The sequence below is a fragment of the Coptis chinensis genome, chromosome 2, assembly GCF_015680905.1.
Source record: "Coptis chinensis isolate HL-2020 chromosome 2, ASM1568090v1, whole genome shotgun sequence".
NCBI lineage: Eukaryota > Viridiplantae > Streptophyta > Magnoliopsida > Ranunculales > Ranunculaceae > Coptis > Coptis chinensis.
Window position 1 is genome coordinate 101,131,869 of NC_141457.1, and position 19,283 is coordinate 101,151,151.

At 35.7% G+C, this 19,283-nt stretch overlaps 1 pseudogene; it reads left to right on the top strand.

The window, feature by feature from the left end:
• Positions 1-290: 290 nt before the first annotated feature.
• On the top strand, positions 291-12,012 carry LOC147519665 (scopoletin glucosyltransferase-like; annotated as a pseudogene).
• Positions 12,013-19,283: the final 7,271 nt, after the last annotated feature.

The window sequence follows — 19,283 nt, forward strand, 5'->3', positions numbered from 1 at the left end:
CTACATAAAGCTTCCGTTGGACAACAGTTCAGCCTATCGACCAATGTCTCTCCAAATCACACACATTATATATCATCAAGACTAAAAAAGTACTAATCTCACCACATCCAAAGTTTATGTGATTAAACAAATCAATTTTGTTTTCTCTATCTGTAACGTTCTATTTTTTTTTTTTTTTTTTTTTTTATAGTATCTGTAACGTTCTATAAGTAACACTGACAAGCTCTCCATTAGATGCATCAAGGCTTCATATTCTGCGGTCTCCCCACATATCCTCACTCCTAACCTATCCCCGGCCTCCAGCCAATTTCTAAAGCTCTTGCGTTGACGACCAGTTGTATTTCATATGGGGTCTGAAGCTCCGCAACTTCATGTCTTCTTTTTTCCGCTCATGGCTCAAGGTCATATCATCCCACTTATTGACATCGCTAGACTATTCGCTGCCCGTGGTACTAAATCTACTATAATCACCACTCCTCTAACTGCCCTCAACATTGCAGAGAGTATAGATCGAGACAGACAATCCGGACTCGATATTGGAGTTCAAGTAATCCCATTCCCGGCTGTAGAAGTGGGGTTACCTGAAGGATGTGAAAGCATAGATTCTATTCCATCGCCTGATATGTTCAAAAACTTTTTCGAGGCTGTAGGTATGTATGCTCCGATCCAACTGTTAAATTCTATGTTAGTGGTGAATGGTGATGCTAAGAGAGTTGTGACACTGATATATTGAGAGAAACCAAGAAGAAGAACAATAGAGAAGAATAGAGATTGATTAGGGTTAAAATTCAAAGTTTTTTTTCTTCTCTACCCTGAGTTACATATTTATACTAACCTACATTGGGTGTAAAGTAACCCAAAACATGATAATAAAAACTACTAGATATGATCTCATATGGATGTCCACACTTATAGAAACATGGGACTTTACATATAGGACATATTCTAATACTTCCCCTCAAGCTGTAATGCCGCAAACTATGCAAATTACAGCTTAAATGGCAGAAAGAAAATATAAGAATACAGCTCTCCCTTTCACATAGAATTGCCTTTAGTTGAAGAACTCAAACAACTGTTGAGACGAAACGTTCTGAAAAGTGAAATTGTCGGTGTAGACAATAGCCTAACCTGAAAATTGAAGTTGTACCACAAGCACAAACTGGAAACAGAACACCTGTGTGATGACTGCAACCTGAGAGATGAATCTGAATAGTGCAATGATGATGTGACTGCAACCTGAGAGATGAATATATAGAAAGCTCATGCTTTTCAGCCAAAGAGCTCTGCAAGAGATAGTAAGAGTCAATGAAACACTTGAGTACCTGATAAGTGCTCAAAAAGTGCAATTTAACCCTCGATTATGCCTCTTGTTTAGTCATCTTAGTGGACTAATAGTATTTATAAGTTATGTTTTATGATTCTACAGGTGAAAGAGAGAGTTTTGTGGAATATTAGAGAAAAAGGGGTAAAACGGAGCAATTCAGAGCATTAAGGATCACATGGGAAACCCGTGGACAATCATGGAGAAGGCCAAGGAAGTGAAGCTATTAAAGATGTGACTGGGACCTATTTTAAAGCCTATTTGGAAGCCCAAGGCCAAAGGATTAGTTGCTTGGACCAAAGCCCGCAAAAGAGGATAGAAGGATAGAGCAAAAGAGACAAAATAAACTTCCGAATCTGGGACGCATGGATCGTGCGTCCAGACGCATAAAATGACACTGTAGCCAATTTCTTCTCAGTTTTGGAGACGAAGTTAGACTCTGAAAGAAGTCTATTTGTATTAGGAAACAAATGACGGTTTGGAATGCTTCTATAAATCATTGTAACCCCTATAAATAGAAGACCTAAGTGCCTCATGTAATTTGTCAATTCACTTATATTCTTGTCTCCATAACTTGAGGCAGAGAAAGAGTAATAATAAAAAAATTCGGTTTTAACTAGCTGAGTCTTAATAAATTAGTCTTTCTAGTCTTATGTTCTTCGACTCTTCTTCTTCTCGTTCTTCGTATTTTTCTTTCTTTATGAAAGGCTAAACTTCTCCTTTAAGGGAGAAGATGAAGCCGGTGCTTAAGGTTTAATTATTCTTATGGTTCATGGTGTTCTTCAATCAGGTTAGTTCTTTATATTTTTAGTTATTAGTTCCATTGCCTAGACCATGGGATGGAAGTATAGATTAAGGTTTTTATTTATTGCAATCGAATATCATGCTAGTTTAGGGTTTTATTTATTACAATTGAATATAATGCTAGAATAGGGTTTTATTTATTGTAATTGAATATTATACTATTATTCTCTACTTTTCTGTTAGTTGTGTAGTGTTTTAGAGTAAGGGAAGTATTCTTTGTGTTTGCCTTAGATGGTGATTCATTGAATAGCTGCCCAAGCTCACATAAAAGGAAATAAGATACTAGTAACATGAACTTAGGAACAACCTTGAATAGAGTTATTTGTTAACGATGTTTTGTCCAAAAGGGACATCGGCACTCGCTCGATTGCCTAATTGTAGTCTACTTGTGAGAACAACCATGAAGTAAAAGGTCACAGATTAAAGGTATCGGTGGATTCTAATTTCTTAAATTCTCTTTCTTATAAATTCTCAATAGTTTAGTTAGTTTAGTTTAGTTTAGCATTAGAATCTACAATATCTATAATCTTAGTTTTAATCCCTCAAACCCCATTTCCAGTCTTGTCCTTCATATAAGCATACACTTAAAAGTGGAACGATACCCTACTCATCCTTTACTTATTGAGGGATAATTAGGTTTTGATACGCTTCTATTTTGTTCAACGACCATCATATATCTACATCATCCATATACCATCTCACACACAAAAAGAGACAAACACTACAAGAAAACAGGTTTTTAGCCACGGCCCAAAACCGTGGCAAAAGAGTTTTTCCCACTGTCAAAATCCGTCACACGACCGTGGGCTTTTTGTGCGTCGGTAATGGTGTACCCACAGCCATGACCATAGCAAAAGCCACCTAATAGCCACAGTCATTGGGTTGGTCTAAGTCCGTGGAAGTAGCGACGGTCTAAGTCCGTGGGAAATACTGGTTTATGCCTACGGTCACACAATACTAGCCATTGCTTTGGACCGTGGGAAAAGGATTTTTTTTATTAAAAAAAAATATTAGGGCCAATGTCACATTTCAACCTGTTTCTGCACATTTTTTCTAGTTGCACACCCACCAATCATCCACAAAACTTTGTACAGATTCTTCATTACACAATTATCAAAATATACTTAATAAGGAGAAATACAAGTTGTTCAATTGAAAAAAGGAAATTATAAGTTACGTTTTACTCTAAAATAAGAACATGGACTTGAACACTCCCATCTTCAGCATCCGGCCTTCACGATACCGTTAAGGCAAGTCTAACCCTTTATATACTTCAGGCCACTTCATGTTTCCCATCATCAACAGTTCAATATGGGAAACTAACCTTCACAACAGTTCAAGAAGTGTTGGCATTGCATAAGACCACTCGATTGAGTCATTTGTAGAGCAAAGTGTTTCTACTTGAGAGGCCTCCTGACCACAATGGTAAAATTCAGGATCAATTGGTTATATAACTAGCTAAGACCCAAACTTTAATTTAAATAACATTTTGAGGAAAAACATTCACATTTAAACCATGGACAAATGACAATCAGTAAACTACTCATACTAGGGTCCTTCTTTCCTACACTATATAGGGCCCGAGTAGACTCGGCCCATATGAATCAAGAATATAACTAGCTTAACCATGCCATTTGTGGTGAATTGCATACATACCACAAGACTAGAGGACACAAAATTTATGTGTCTCATTTAACTATTTAAGGTGCGGTGAAACTTATGCAACTCATCTCGCCTTGATTTAACAAGCAATACTTCATTAACGCAGCGTAGCTAAAGTTATATGGGAGAGAGGGGCAAGAAAACTCACCCAATCATGGCAAGAGAGCATGAAGTGATCAAGCACCTTGTGTCCTATTCGGAAGGGGTACCAGAGAAATAACTCTAACATAATCAGAAACAAATTGTAGCAAAGAAAACTCACCCAATCATGTATGAACCTTCCTTCTGATGTGTAGATATCCTTGCATGGTCCACCGTGAACAATGGGCATGTTCCCTTCTTCGCACACATACACTTTAAATCGCTTCTCCATCTCCAAATAACTCCCGCAAGGAGAGATTCAACATTATAGTTTATCCAATTTAAGCATTGGGTTAAACACCTGAGACCCACAATTACACTAGCGAGTTTTACTAACAATGTTTAATTGACCACAAAATAACTTATTTAACTCAACAACCTTTTATCTGTTCCAAGTTAGCACCAATTACTGATGGTCCCTAATTAATTGACCACTCGAAATGTTAATTGACCATTCTCGGATAAATACCGCAATTTAATCGAAATCTACAATATGACAAGTCAAGGCAAATATAGATTATGATGAAAATCAAGATTTACGTTACATTTTCTTGTAGTGACACGAAAAGGACCGAATCAATGTTCCAATTACATACATCAAGAGAAACCTAACATGGAAGAGGAAAAGGAGGATTGAAGGCGAAAAAACTAACTTTGGTTTGATTGCTATTCTTGGTCGTTGTTTTGCGGACTTAATCTGGAGAGAGAGAGGGTGGAGGTTGATACCCTAACCGTCACGAGTGTAGAAGTGGGAGAGCTAGTGAGTGGAAATTAAATTTTTAGACTTTTTTAGAGTCGAAGGGGCACAAGTTACCCGATGGTCAACACTTTGTTTCTACAGAGACAATTAACATAACCTATAATGACCGGCCTATTTGAGCGGTCACACATAACATTGACTAAGTACTTAGACTTTAGTTATGGTTTGAATACACGGGGGTGATAAAAATGCTAACAAGACAGTCACATAGAGAGGCTAGCTATCTGAAAATAAACCCCCATTGTGTAACTTTGATAACAGTTTTAGGAAGCCTCTAATCTAGAATATATAATATAGAGGTAGTAAGCTCCACAGTTCAAAAACTTGAAGGTTAGGCCGACTGCAATCAACTAAATTTCCAATCCATTTGCAACCACATAAGAAATGTACCTGCAAGAACAAAATTTAACCTCATGTACAAGTGTCGTTCTCTCAAGTAACTTATGGACCTCTATTTCATAAGAAGTTTAGTACACTTTCATACTTTTGCTTCGTGTCTAGTCATCATCAAGATTTGCATGGGCATGTTTGGTCATCAGGTAGCACCTCTGCCAAGGGCTCTTCACTCTTTTAATGGATATTCCAAATCTTATGCGACATAATAGTACAAAATATCAAAAACCAATGATACTTGTTGATATTTCTTATTATATCGAGATATATCATCGATTTCAGATATCTCTTTCTAGTTTACACGTTCTATTTCCCTCCAATCTCACTCCCAAATTTCCCATACCCGCCGTCCGCACATCCCTTTTTTAATCGCGCTTCAATTTTATTATTCTATAGGTACAAAATTTGTGATTGTGCTCGGTATGCTAGTATTACGAACCGTTTATTCACCAGCCACATGTACAGAAATGACTACATTTCGTACATTGGCGTCAAGATGAACCGACCACAAGGCGTATGTTAACAACAAGCGCTACTTGTTCTACAAACAAGGAAAAGGTTATTGTGATATCAGTCCCTACTGGTGTTTTGCATTGGAATTAGCAAAGAAACTTAACGGGAAATTATTAGTCTTTGACTTCGGTCCAATAAATTGAATTATTGAGTGTTAGAAAGGTTTTTCAATTCTACAAGTCTATTGAGACTTATAAGTTCTTAGATTTATGGCGAAGGTTTCAACCTTTCTCCAAATAATTTCAGCATGCCCATATATATAACCAATATACAAAATGCAAAAGAACGGCACATTGTCAGAGAACTAAATAATAAGGTTATATCGTAAATAAATAGTACAAAGAAAAGTTCAAAGAACCAAACGAAGAAATGACCATACCTAGCATGAATCTCAACTTCTGTAAAAGTCTTTACACTATTCCCAAGATCTCCAAGAGCTTTCTCAAGCATCTGCAAGAAAAAATAAGAATGCTTACAACTTTATATTAGCACCAGCTTGTTGTGATTTTTCGAAACTGGTTTCAAGTTAGTGCTTAATCTGATGAAGTCAAGCATACGACTTAAAAGGCCTATATAACATTAGAGCTAGGTACCCTATCCTAAAAACCAATGACATAACCTGGAAACTAGTCCTCAAGAGACTAAACAAACACCCTGACGAGATTTTGGTGCGACCAAGGAAGTTGCACTAGCAACAAAAGTAATATATTTACACTAAGATATAAAGAAAATCGAACTAACTGTATAAATATATTTATACTAAGTATTAAAGAAAAGTATCAATAATTTGAAATCCGCTACATATTGGGTGCGTCTGAGAAAAAGGTATACAATACCAATTGAATGACAATATATGTTGTTACCCCTAAGACATATCAAACACACCAATTAACCAAATTGAGCACCTACAGTAACATACATACAATAAAAAACAATGATCCATATCACAAAGCTGGAACCATTTTAATTAATTTCATCTCCAATCTAGTAGGATGCAATTGTAGTATATTGTAACGTAAAACAACGAGCCAAGCCGAGTGCTTGCGAGACGAGTACCAATTTTTTTTGTTATTTTCTTCTTTGATACTTGAGTCACTAATTCAATTCCCAAGTAAGGGGTTCTAAGTCCAATCAAGCTGATGACATGCTTAATGGCTGGATTAATTATAACATTGAGGAACTGATGAATAAAACTGAGCAGCATATGATTAAATTCTAACAAAGGCGAGTTGAAAAATAATGCCCTCCCCGTTTGTTTCTAATACTAAAAAGGACCATATGTCCATACATTACTCCATCTTTTGAGTAAATCTATAAATCAAATTTCTAATATAAATTAGAAATTTCGAGTAAACCTTCTTTTCTTCCGTGAGCTTACCTGTAAGTGTTACTTTTCATTTGTTCAACGGATACAATATTCATGTCTAGAAACTAGATATCTTTAAAATATAAATAACTAAAGCACCAAGTATGTGTCATCCAAAGCAAGAGAACAACAAAAAAAAAAAAGTTCTAAAAGCATAGAAGCCTTCAAGATGTTTCGAAACAATTCATATTTCATATCAATGCCGTGTGAGATAATAGAAACGCTGAACCAATGTAATTACCTAGTGAAGTTCAAAATTGAGCCGTTTTAGCATAAGATCATGAGCACTGTCCCTTCGACATTGAAGTTTCTTTAATATCTTTAGGCACACTCTTGAAAAAATTCTGCCTCGGTACAAGTTCAATATCGGGATACTTTGACTTGAAATCTATGCAAGCCTTGATGGCTTTCAAATAGTGTTTTTCTCATACAACGTTGTGAAATGTAGTAAAGTCAACTGGAGCCTTTGCACGTTCGGTTTCAGCTTTTAACTTCGATCTTCTTCTAGGAAGATGGAACGATTTGCCTACATCAAAACCATAAAATATGTTTAAAGACCTCATCGTGAAGTATATATACATTTTATGAAAAAGCGTCTTCATTTCAACCAATAGTTCAATAGGAGCTGTAAAGATTTCGACTTGAATGGAACAACAACAACCACCAAATATAGACATAGAAAAAACACGAACCTGACGGAGATTGGCGAGATGAATAGACATAAGAGTAACAAGTTCTTTTAATTCAGATTTCGATCTTCCTTCTTTTTTAATAAACAAAAAATTGCCAAGCCAACACAACTCTCTCAGTTTATTTGCCTTGCCCTAATTGTGAACTAATTGCCAAGACAACACAATGCTACCAAAAACAGAAAAAGGGAATTAAACTCAAGTAAATCTAGCCACTACCTTTGTTCAAAAGCCAGATCTCTTATCTCTCATATTATATGAGCTCAACAATTGTAGTTTTAGTTTCTATTTGAAATCCAAGAAATGTTTTCAAATCAGATTTAAACTTTCCAAACCCTAAATACTCAAGAAATTAGGCTTATAAGAACTAGGGTTCTCGAAAAACCAAAGCTTCAACATTAATTCAATTAAACATGACAAGTGAAACCCCAATTAGCGAAAATATAAAAAAGATGGTATTTGTAGAATTACCTTACGGAAGAACACAAAAGAGATAATTTTTTACCTTTGAATATCGAAATAAAAAGAGGCGCATCCGTCCTCCACCCATAAATCCCAACGATTAAATAATAACTCCGATTCATCCAAATACCCTGAAAGTGGGAGTGGCGATCTTCTCGTTGGTTTCAAGTGTTGAATCTGGCGGCTTGAGCTGTCTTTCTAAAGTTTTCTTGTGTTTTAGATAATATGTGATAAGGTGGACCTTTGCCTACGGCTTTTGTGAAGATAACAAGATCTAAAGCCGTTCACACATGTATCCCAGGTTGAAACCGTAGCAACAGCCACGGCTAAAAGTGTAAACAATAGTGGCTCACGAGTTCCAAAATAGTGCTACGGACTTTTTGAAGCGAAGAGCGGCGGCCAACATCTGTTGGATATTTAGCTAGGGTGAGTAGCCGTGGGTAAAAATACCGGGCTTCCGTGGCAAAAAGCCCATTTTCTTGTAGTGGAAGGTCAGTACCGGACACCACTGCGGCATAAAAGGAATGAAAACCTGAAAAGTTGAACCATCAACGACAACAACATATGAGAAGCTCCTTAATAAGAAGGCTAAAATAGAAAGCCGGTGAAACACCATAGAACTCAGAACCATGACATGAAAGGGAGTCAAACATTTACAAACGAAAGAACTTATCAACCAACCAATAATCAAGAATTCTACCAAATCATATTAATTAGTTGAGACGAGGAGAAACCGGCCGAAGAAGAATCTGGCTGGACCTCAGATCTGAGAGCGACGACCCAGGCGCATCGCTCCAGCGTAAGGCTTAGGATCGAAAGCGTGTGCGCCTTCCACTAGAAATTGCGAGATAAAGCGAACTTTGAATACTGAAATGTTAAATTCCATGTTAGTGGTGGTGCTAGGAGAGTTGTGACATTGACATATTAAGAGAAACCAAGAAAAAGAACAATGAAGAAGAATAGAGATTGATTGATTGAGAGATTGATTAGGGTTAAAGTTCAGAGTTTTTTAGTTTTCTCACCCAGAGTTTCATATTTAATCTATCTTGAGTGTGAAGTAACAAAAAACATGATAATATAAACTACTAGTTATGGCTGTCCACACTTATAGAAATGTGGGACTTTACATATAGGACCAACAACCTTTTGAGCAGCTGCTAGAAGCTTATCACCCCATTTGTGTAATATCTGATATGTTCTTACCTTGGACAACAGAATGACAGATGCAGCTAATAAGTATGAAATTCCAAGGCTTGTGTTTCACGGAACAAGCTACTTTTCTCTCTGTGTAACATAAAATATTAATCGTTATGCTCCTCATAAGAAGGTTACATTTGATTCAGAGATCTTTGTGGTGCGAGATGACAAAATTGCAGTTACCTTGTCAGGGTGATTCCGATAAAGCATTTGCAAAATTTATAGATGAAATACAAGAAACAGAGGTGAAAAGCTTCGGAGTTTTGGTAAATAGTTTATATGAGTTGGAGTCATCATTTGATGAATACTGCACAAAGGATATGGGAAGAAAAGCATGGCACATAGGCCCCGTTTCACGTTACAATAGTAGTATTATTGATAAGGCCCAACGAGGGAAAAAATCCTCCATTGATGAGCACCAGTGTCTACGTTGGCTCAAAGTCTACAGAGACGAAGAGTTGATAAACTATTATGCAAAGTCTACTATATGGCCAGGAATTAAGTGGGCTTTGCCTGAAGTTTCTTCTATGGCTCAGTGGATTTTGGGCTCAGGTGAGAAGGTAGATCTATGGAGAGACTGCTGGATTGGGGAGCAATCAATTCAACAGAGGCTACAATTACAACCAGAGGTTCTCAAGGGATGTAAAGCTAAGGTTAGCGATTATCTCGATGGTGCATGGTCTATCCCTCGAGCTCTTTCAAGTCATTCTTATGATTGCGGGGTTTAACTTAAATCAGGTACCTATTATCAATAGGGCGCACCATGCGATTTGGAAGCCCCACCAACAAGGTCAATTTTCAGTTCAATCTGCATTTGAGACAATTAGAAGGAGAGCACCGGGCTCTTGGGTGGTGCAAACATTTGTGGCACAATTGGTTGCAACCAAAGATCTCGGCATCTTGCTTGGAAGCTATTGAGGAACCTGTCTTTGCCGATGAGTCTCTCCAAAAAGAGGTGTTAAACTAGTTTCTAGATGCTACATGGGATGTAATGCGGTGATACACTCCAACATATTTTGTGGGATTGTACAGAGGCAAAGAAGTTATGGGAATGGGCTGGATTTCAGTTTGGATGTAACGACAATTTTACAAATTTTTGGAGGCACTTAGGCTACATAGAAGAAGCGGTTCTCGTTAAGCGGTTGTGGGTGTCGACGGTATTAGCGAGGCATGGTCATCAACCGGAGAAGTAGAAATCGATGCATCTTTGAAGGGGAACAACCGAAGTCTATGTCAAAGAAAAGCACAATTAAGGACTAATATCCAATTCTCTTCTTTGCCTTTGCTGGTCGGATGAAAAGAGGGGTAGTGAGTCTCAGATCTTGAAGAATTGGGGTTTGCAAAACAAGCTAAGGAGGGCACCTAGGATTAAGGATTGCAAATGGTACCCACCTGAGGGTGATATCATAAAAGTTAATGTCGATGGGGCTTCTTGTGGTAATCCCCGCCCTTCGGGCTATGGTGTGTGCTTTAGAAATTATGAATGTGTGTTCCTAAGCGTGTCTTTGCAGGAATATTGGTCATCGACGCAATTTCATAGCTGAATGTTTAACAATTCTAGAGGCGATGGGAGTATGCTATTAAGAGAAATTGGAGGAAGGTATGGGTGGAGTCGGACTTCGACATCTGCGGTTAATGCTTTTGGAACTTCAAGTGTACCTTAGTGTATGAAGCGAGATGCATAAATCTTTTAGACTCATCGCAAATTGACTCGGTTTGGAGAGAAGCCAATTTCACAACCAGATCAATTGGCAAAGTACTCGGTCGGTTGCAAGACAATGATCAAGTTGTTTTTATTGTAAAACCCCATGGATAACCAAATGGGAGGTTCGAACATGTTTATTATAGGTTTTGTTAAGTTCTTATAGTGCTACTGTGTGAGTAGACTGTAAGTAACTCCTCATGTACTCTCCCCCCCCACAACCACCTTTATCAATACAAATTTTTGCTTACTGAGAAAAAAAAAATGGCTCAACTCCAAAGAGCCAAATTCAGTGATCTATGTATCTTTTGGGAGTGTTACTTGCTTCAGTACAGCTCAACTGCTAGAGATTGCAATGGGACTTGAAGCTTCAGAAGTCCCATTCGTTTGGGTTGTAAGAATGAACAGGATTAAGGAGAATGACCAGTTCTTGCCTGAAGTGTTTGAAGAAAGAATGGCAGGAAAGGGCTTGATAATCAAAGATATATTGGGCACCTCAAGTGCTCATACTTGACCATCCAGCTGTTGGAGGGTTTGTGACCCACTGCGGGTGGAACTCAACACTTGAGGGCATTACTGCAGGCGTTCCCTTGATCACAAACGTGGTCACTGTTTGCCGAGCAATTTAACAATGAGAAGCTTGTCACTGAGGTATTGAGGATTGGAATCAGCGCAGGTAATAAAATCTGGACTCCGTGGTTAAAACCTGAAATTGTGTCAGTCACAAAGGAAAGGATAGATGATGTTGTGACTCAACTCATGGGCAATGTACTAGAAGCAGAAGCCATGAGAAGCAGCAAAGCAGACTGGCAAAAGGTGGATCTTCCTACAATGACTTGACTGCTCTGATTGAGGAATTGGGAGTGAAGTCACAACAATTAACATAGAAAACACAAACAATCATGTGTCTTCCAATTAAGTGCATGTATTTTGGCTGGGTTGTTCTGTTGTAGGAGTGTGCTAGACACAGGACATGATTATCGTCTTCTTTATTTGCTTAACAGTTCACTAGCTTTCTATCGATCAGTTTCTAATAGTTTCAAGCTTCTGTGTATTTTCTGCATGTGCACAGCTTTATTGTATATATTTTATGAGGCCAATTCAATCTTTTCTTTTGTAGACCTCTTTAATATATAAGGCCTACATACAACCCAAGCAACTATAGGATTATTCTTGGAGGCCATCGTCACTGCCTAAAGGATAATCGGACAGGGTGGCTCTATCGAAAACTTGGTCTTTGCGACTTGAGCATATTTAAAGTTTCCTTATATGAATACTTTTTTTTTGAAATAGTTATGGGGTTAAGGCAGACCCCCATCGGTTTATATTGCAAAAGGGTAAATCGTACAAGCCTCCCTAAGAGTTAGATCATTAAAAGGAGGCACACAAAGACGCAAATCGACATACTATAAACCTAACATACCTGAGATCACTAGACATGCTACAATCGAACCCTAAGAAAGTAGAGCTAGGAATCCTACTTCCTAGTCATGATTTCCTTTACAATCTTAGGATGATCTTTCCTAAGATGAGTCTGCGCTTTCTCATAGTTACAAAAGAAACCTTCGCAAGCACAACACACATAAGTAAGTCCCAAAGTGTCATCCCAAAACTCTTTTGTATAGTCCTCAAGATGTCTCATCTTTTTGTTTTTGGTTAACGACTTAACCTTCTTCATCATTGCAAGTGTAGGCTCTATTTCTCCTGAAGAACGCTCTTGGATCCTTTTGCTTCTTTTTGGCTTCCACGGTAATCCATTGATTCTCGACGCCGCGATACTTTGATGTGCTCTTAGGCAATGCAAGCGTTGGAGCCCTTATATACGTATCCCCAAACAACTCAGATTCACTCTCTGAGAATTCGTCTTCTACATCCTCATTTCCAACAACTAACCCTTCATACATGTTTATTTCTCTACTAATTGGGAGTTGGTTAAGAGGAGTAACTCTTTGTTGGTGCCTTTGTATTGGTAGGTCCAATACGGTAGGTATACTATGCTCTCTCGCTACCAAGTCTCGAGCTCCTAACAAGGAGTGTCGAATTGGCTAAAGAAGGCCTCCTCGCTCATCGGGGTTGACTCTGCTCGACCAGTTGTGACTCCATGTAATTCCGCAGTGAACTCAGAGGATACCACTTGTAAAGAGGGGCTAGGTCTTGCAGCTGCAGTATTGTCAGAAGCTGAGCTTGGAACAGCATCAGGAGACATGTCAGTGATCGCAACTATAGCAGCAGCTGCACCAAGAGAATTCGCAACTGTAGCAGCAGCAGCCTCAGGAGATATTTCAGAATTCAGAGCTGTAGCAGGAGCAGCTTCAGGAGCGTTGTCAACGTTCCTAACTGTAGCTGGTGCTGTCCTTTCTTGAACTCCTACATTTCGTGGCCTAGGGACCCAGACATGAGGTGGGGAAGCAGGGCATTTGGTTGTTGTATGCCCAAACCGACAACAAATGGTGCAAGAGGGTGGCTTCCAAGGGTACTCCACATCCAGGTACACATATTTACCCCCGAGTTTGAGTTTTACCGATTTGGGAAAATCAAAAGACAGGGGAATGGTTACGCAGACCTTAGCAAAGTCGAGTCTTTTTTTCTCCGATGTTGCGCCATCCATACAGAGTGGCTCACCAATCAAGCTGGCCAAATATGAGAGCCCATTCTTAGTCCAGAGTTCTTTTGGGACTTTGAAGATTTTTGCCCATATTGGTACGGTGTTAGTATTGTTCCTTTGCCCTTCAATCTCTGGTGACCAAGACCTAACTACAAATATCTTCCCTGCAATGAAGATAAGACCACCTTCCAACACCATCTGTTTGTCTTCAATCATATAAAACCTAATGAAAAACAAGTCTCTGTCCGTTGTTATCTCCATAGATCCTTTGATCTTCCAGGTCCTTTCAAGAGTATTTTTTACAAAAGGGAATCCCATTCTCTTATCTAAGAAATACCCTACCAATGTATCTTTCCATTCATCAATACCTTCATCAATAAGTTCTTGCCGGACAACTGCAGCCCCATCCTCCATGATGGGCGAAAAGCTATTTAAATTCGTGGTTGCTGTAACAGCTGAGCTCAAGTTCTGGAACAACGAACTCCAAAGGAATGGTGGAGGGGGGGAGAGAAAGGGGTGGGAAGCGGAAGATGAAGCCATATCGAAAAAGTTGACAGACGATCAAAAACCCTCTTCTCAATTGGTCTAAAACTGCCCAGAAAAGGAAAGAAACTTGATGAAAAGAAGATAGGATCGCGAAACCTAACTAAAAAGATCTATTTTAAGAATATAGGCGCACTAGATCGCAGGGTTAGTTTAAACTTAAGTAACCCCTTTTCTCTCACTTAAGGTCCCCATTCCTTATATGAATACTTGTCTATATCAAAATTAGATAAACGTGATCCCTTCTAAACAGGACAGAATGCTAGCATTTAACTAACACAACGTTTATTTCCACGATAAAAGATAGCGCATTTTGTTCGACATTATTAACATGTAACACAAAGGATTTACAATTATTAATGTAACATTCTCTTACTAACGGGGAAAAGGGCATCATAGAACCAGAGCACTTGCATTACATTTAATGTCAAGGTACCTTACGTGCCAAACGCAATTAGGCGGTCCCATCACTCTAGTCCAACCATGCAACTAAAGATGCCGGCCCAAGTGCCTAACCCGTCTAAATCTTACACTTTGTCAAGATCAAGAATTTAGTACCCCCCTCGTTTCCTCCCTCCACCCACCCCCTTCCCCTAAGTCCTAAATCAACCCTTCCTTCGGATGATTGATTGAAAAAGACTGATATATATATATATATATATATATATATATATATATATACTAGCTTTCGAACCCGTTCTACGAACGGATGCCGTTATATTAAATTATTATAAAAAATATTAGCAACTATATATAGCTATGAGATATGAAAATTATATTAATCAGTCATTCAAATTTCTCGCACCACTCTCTATAAAAAGGAAGCACCAAACCTTGATAAAACTCATCGACTTCTTTTTGTTGTTAGGTTAAATAATAGAAGTTTGATTGAAGTTTTGTGAAAATACCCAATGTGACGAAGATAATATTGAAGCTACTTGAATAGCATGACATTCTTAATCATAATAAAAAAAATTATGATAAACACTACTTAAAATGCAAAACTATATTTGTCGAGACATTTATTCCCCCTACATATATACAAACATGTTTTAGGGTTATTAGTTCAATGCATTTGCATCAAGTTTCTGATTTTCCATTAATTATTCTTTGAGATTAGTTCAATATATTACGTTGTATTCAGTTTCCAATTTCTCATTAATTATTTTTTGAGCTTAGTTCAATGCAGTTGTATCAAGTTTCCGATTTCCCGCTAATTATTATTTGAGGTTAGTTCAGTGCAATTGCATCCACTTTATAATTTTCCGTTACTTATTCATTAAGGTTAATTCAGTACAGTTGCATTCAGTTTTTGATGTTTCGTTAATTACTCTTTGTGATTTGTTCAATACATCTGCATCCAGTTTCTGATTTCATGTTAATTGTTTTTCTAGGTTAGTTCGATAGTTTACAATTTCTAGTTATTTATGCTTTGAGGTCAGTGCAATACAGTTACATCCGGCTTCCGATTTCCAGTTCACTATTCTTTGAGGTTATTTCAATGCATTTGCATTCAATTTCTGATTTCCCATTAGTTAATCTCTAATTTTAGTTTAATGCAGTTGCATCCATTTTATGATTTTCCGTTAATTATTCTTTGAGGTTAGTTCAATACAATTGTATCCCATTTCCAATTTTATGTTAATTGTTTTTTTAGGTTAATTCAATGCATTTGCATCAAGTTTCTGATTTCCTGTTAATTATTTTTTGAGGTTAGTTCAATACATTTAGATCAAATTTATAATTTACTGTTAATTATTCATTTAGGTTAGTTCAGTGTAGTTTCATCCCTTTTTCAATGTTTTGTTAATTAGTCTTTGAGATTAGTTCATTGCAATTGCATCTAGTTTCCAATTTTCCGTTAATAATTCTTTAAGGTTAGTTCAATACATCTGCATCTAGTTTTTGATTATTTATGCTTTTAGGTTAGTTCGATGCAATTACATCCTGTTTCTGATTTCCCGTTAACTATTCTTGTAGGTTATTTTAATGCATATTTGCATTTAGTTTCTGATTTCCCACCAATTATTCTATGAGGTTAGTTCAATGCAGTTGCATTCGATTTTTGATTTTCTGTTAATTATTTTTTGAGTTTAATTCAATACATTTGCATACAGTTTTTAGTTTCCCATTAATTATTATTTGAGGTTTGTTTGATGTATTTGCATACCGTTTATGATTTTCCGTTAAATATTTTTTAAGGATTTACATCCAATTTCTAATTTTCTGTTAGTTATTCTCTGATGTTAGTTTAATGCAATTGCATCCAATTTCTGATTTCTAGTTAATTACTTTTTGAGTTTAGTTTATTGTATTTGCATAAAGTTTTCAATTTTCCGTTAATTACTTTTTGAGTTCAGTTATGTATTTGAATCCAATTTTTGATTTCCTTTTAATTATCCAATGTGGTGTGTAATACCAACTTCTACTGATCCATCTGTAGTGTCCTTGCAAACATGACATAAAAAATAAATTATATTTGATTTACTATGTGTGATCATCAAAGATTATCCAGTTCCCGATTTTCCATTAATTATTCTTTAAATTATGCATGACTCACTATTTAGAATTTGCAAAGATTATCTACGAACGGGTGTTATTATATTAATTATTCTAAAAAATATTTACAAATATGCATAACTATTATATATTAATATTATATTGATCACTCATCCAAATTTCTTATAACGTGAAAACCTCACTCTCCATTAAAAAAAAAAACTCACCTTTGATAATACCCTTCAATTTCATTTTGTTGTTTAATAATATAAATTTGATTGAAATTTTGTGAGGTTGCCTAATAAGGCGAAGTTCATATATATTGAAGCTACTTGAATAGTAAGGAGTTATCAGTCATACGGAAAGAGATAAGATAAACATCATTTTAAATGCAAAACTATACTTATCAAGACATTCTCACAACATATAATCCAACTATGTTTTGAGGTTAGTTCAATACATTTGCATCTAGTTTCTGATTTTCCGTTATTTATATTTTGAGATTAGTTCAATGCAGTTGAATCCAATTTTTGATTCCCGTTTTTATTTTTTTAGGTTAGTTCAATGCAGTTGCATCTAGTTTCCGATTTCTCGTTAATTATTCTTTGCAGTTAGTTCAATACATTTGCATCCAATTTCCAATTCCCTATTAATTGTTCTTTGAGGTCAGCTCAATGCATTTGCATCAAGTTTCTGATTTCCCGTTAATTATTATGTGAGATTAGTTTAATGCATTTGTATACAGTTTCCGATTTCTCATTTATTATTTGATAAGATTGCATTTGCATCTAGTTTTCGATTTCCCATTAATTATTGTTTGAGGTTAGTTCAATGAATTTGCATCCAATTTCTAATTTCCCGTTAATTATTTCTTAAGGTTAGTTCAATGCATTTGCATCCAGTTTATTTTTTAAGATTAGTTCAGTGCAGTTGCATCCGGTTTCCGATTTTCCGTTAATTATTCTTTAAGATTAGTTCCTCGCATTTGCATCATGTTTCCAATTTATAATTAATTTTTCTTTGAGATTAGTTCAATGCATTTGCATCCAGTTCCCGATTTCCCAACAATTATTATTTTTATATTAGTTTGATGTATTTGTATCTAAGTTTTGATTTTCCGTTAATTATTCTTTGAGGTTAGTTTAATGCAGTTGTATCCATATTCCGATTTTCTATTAATTACTTTTTAAGATTAGTTTAATGCATGTATTTGCATCCAGTTTCCGATTTTCCGTTAAATATTATTAGAGATTAGTTCGATGCATTTGCATCTAGTTTTCGGTTCCCCATTAATTGTTCTTTGACGTTAATTTCATTTAGTATTATATATGTTTTGAAATATTTATCATTATTGCTTTGCCGTTATTTTTTTTTTTCATTTTCTATTATATATTTTGTGATGTTATTTTTTGTATAATTTAATTTTCCACATGTAATTTGTTTTGGTTTGGCATATAATTTATTTAAGCCCAACGTTCACTTTAACTGAATCTCGTTATTCCATTGAATTATATATATATATATATATATATATATATATATATATATATATATATATATATATATATATATATATATATATATATATATATAAAATTTTTATAAATTCATAAATTTAATTGGAATTTGTCGTAATTATTGTGACCAGAATTGTGATTTTTGGAATCCTTAACTATGAATAAATGTTTAAATCCCATTGTGGATGACGCATCAAATCGAAAGGGTTTTAGGAAAATTATTTTCAGTGGCAACTATTGTTTTTAGCAATTTAGTTTTTTTGTCTCATATTTTTTTTTTTCATAATTAGCTATATTTTTTGGGAAAAGTTGGAGACTCTATGAAACTCTAGATGAGATTGTTTTTGTGAAACTCTAAATGGAATTGTTTTTTCGTAATTAGTTATAGTGTTTAGGAAAAGTTAGAGACTCTATGAAACTTTATATGGGATTGTTTTTTTTATTTATATCCTACTTTTTTATAAGTAGTAATAGAGTTTAGAAAAAACTGGAGTCCCTGCGAGTGTTCCAAAAATTAGATTGGTGAGGGTGTAACTATAAGGAATTGGAATATATATATATATATATATATATATATATATATATATATATATATATATATATATATATATATATATATATATATATGTCGTAATTATTGTGGTCGTAATTGTGATTTTTTGAATCCTTAACTATGAATAAATGTCTAAATCACACAGTGGATGACTCATCAAATCGAAAGGGTTTTAGGAAAATTGTTTTCGGTGGAAATTATTGTTTTTAGCAATTTAGTTTTTTGTTTACTATTTTTTTTTCCGTAATTAGCTATATTGTTTAGGAAAAGTTGGAGATTTTGTGAAACTCTAGATGTGATTGTTTTTTCATAATTAGCTAGTGTTTAGAAAAAATTAGAGAGTATGTGAAACTCTAAATGAGATTATTTTTTTTATTTATATCCTACTTTTTTATATTTAGTAATAGAGTTTAGAAAAAACTGCTTTTATATTTAGTAATAGAGTTTAAAAAAAAATGGAGTCTTTGTGAGGGTATAGTTATAATATATATATATAAGGATAAAGATAAATATTTGTTTCCTATTTTATCTCCTATTTTGTCTTAATTAGCCTTGA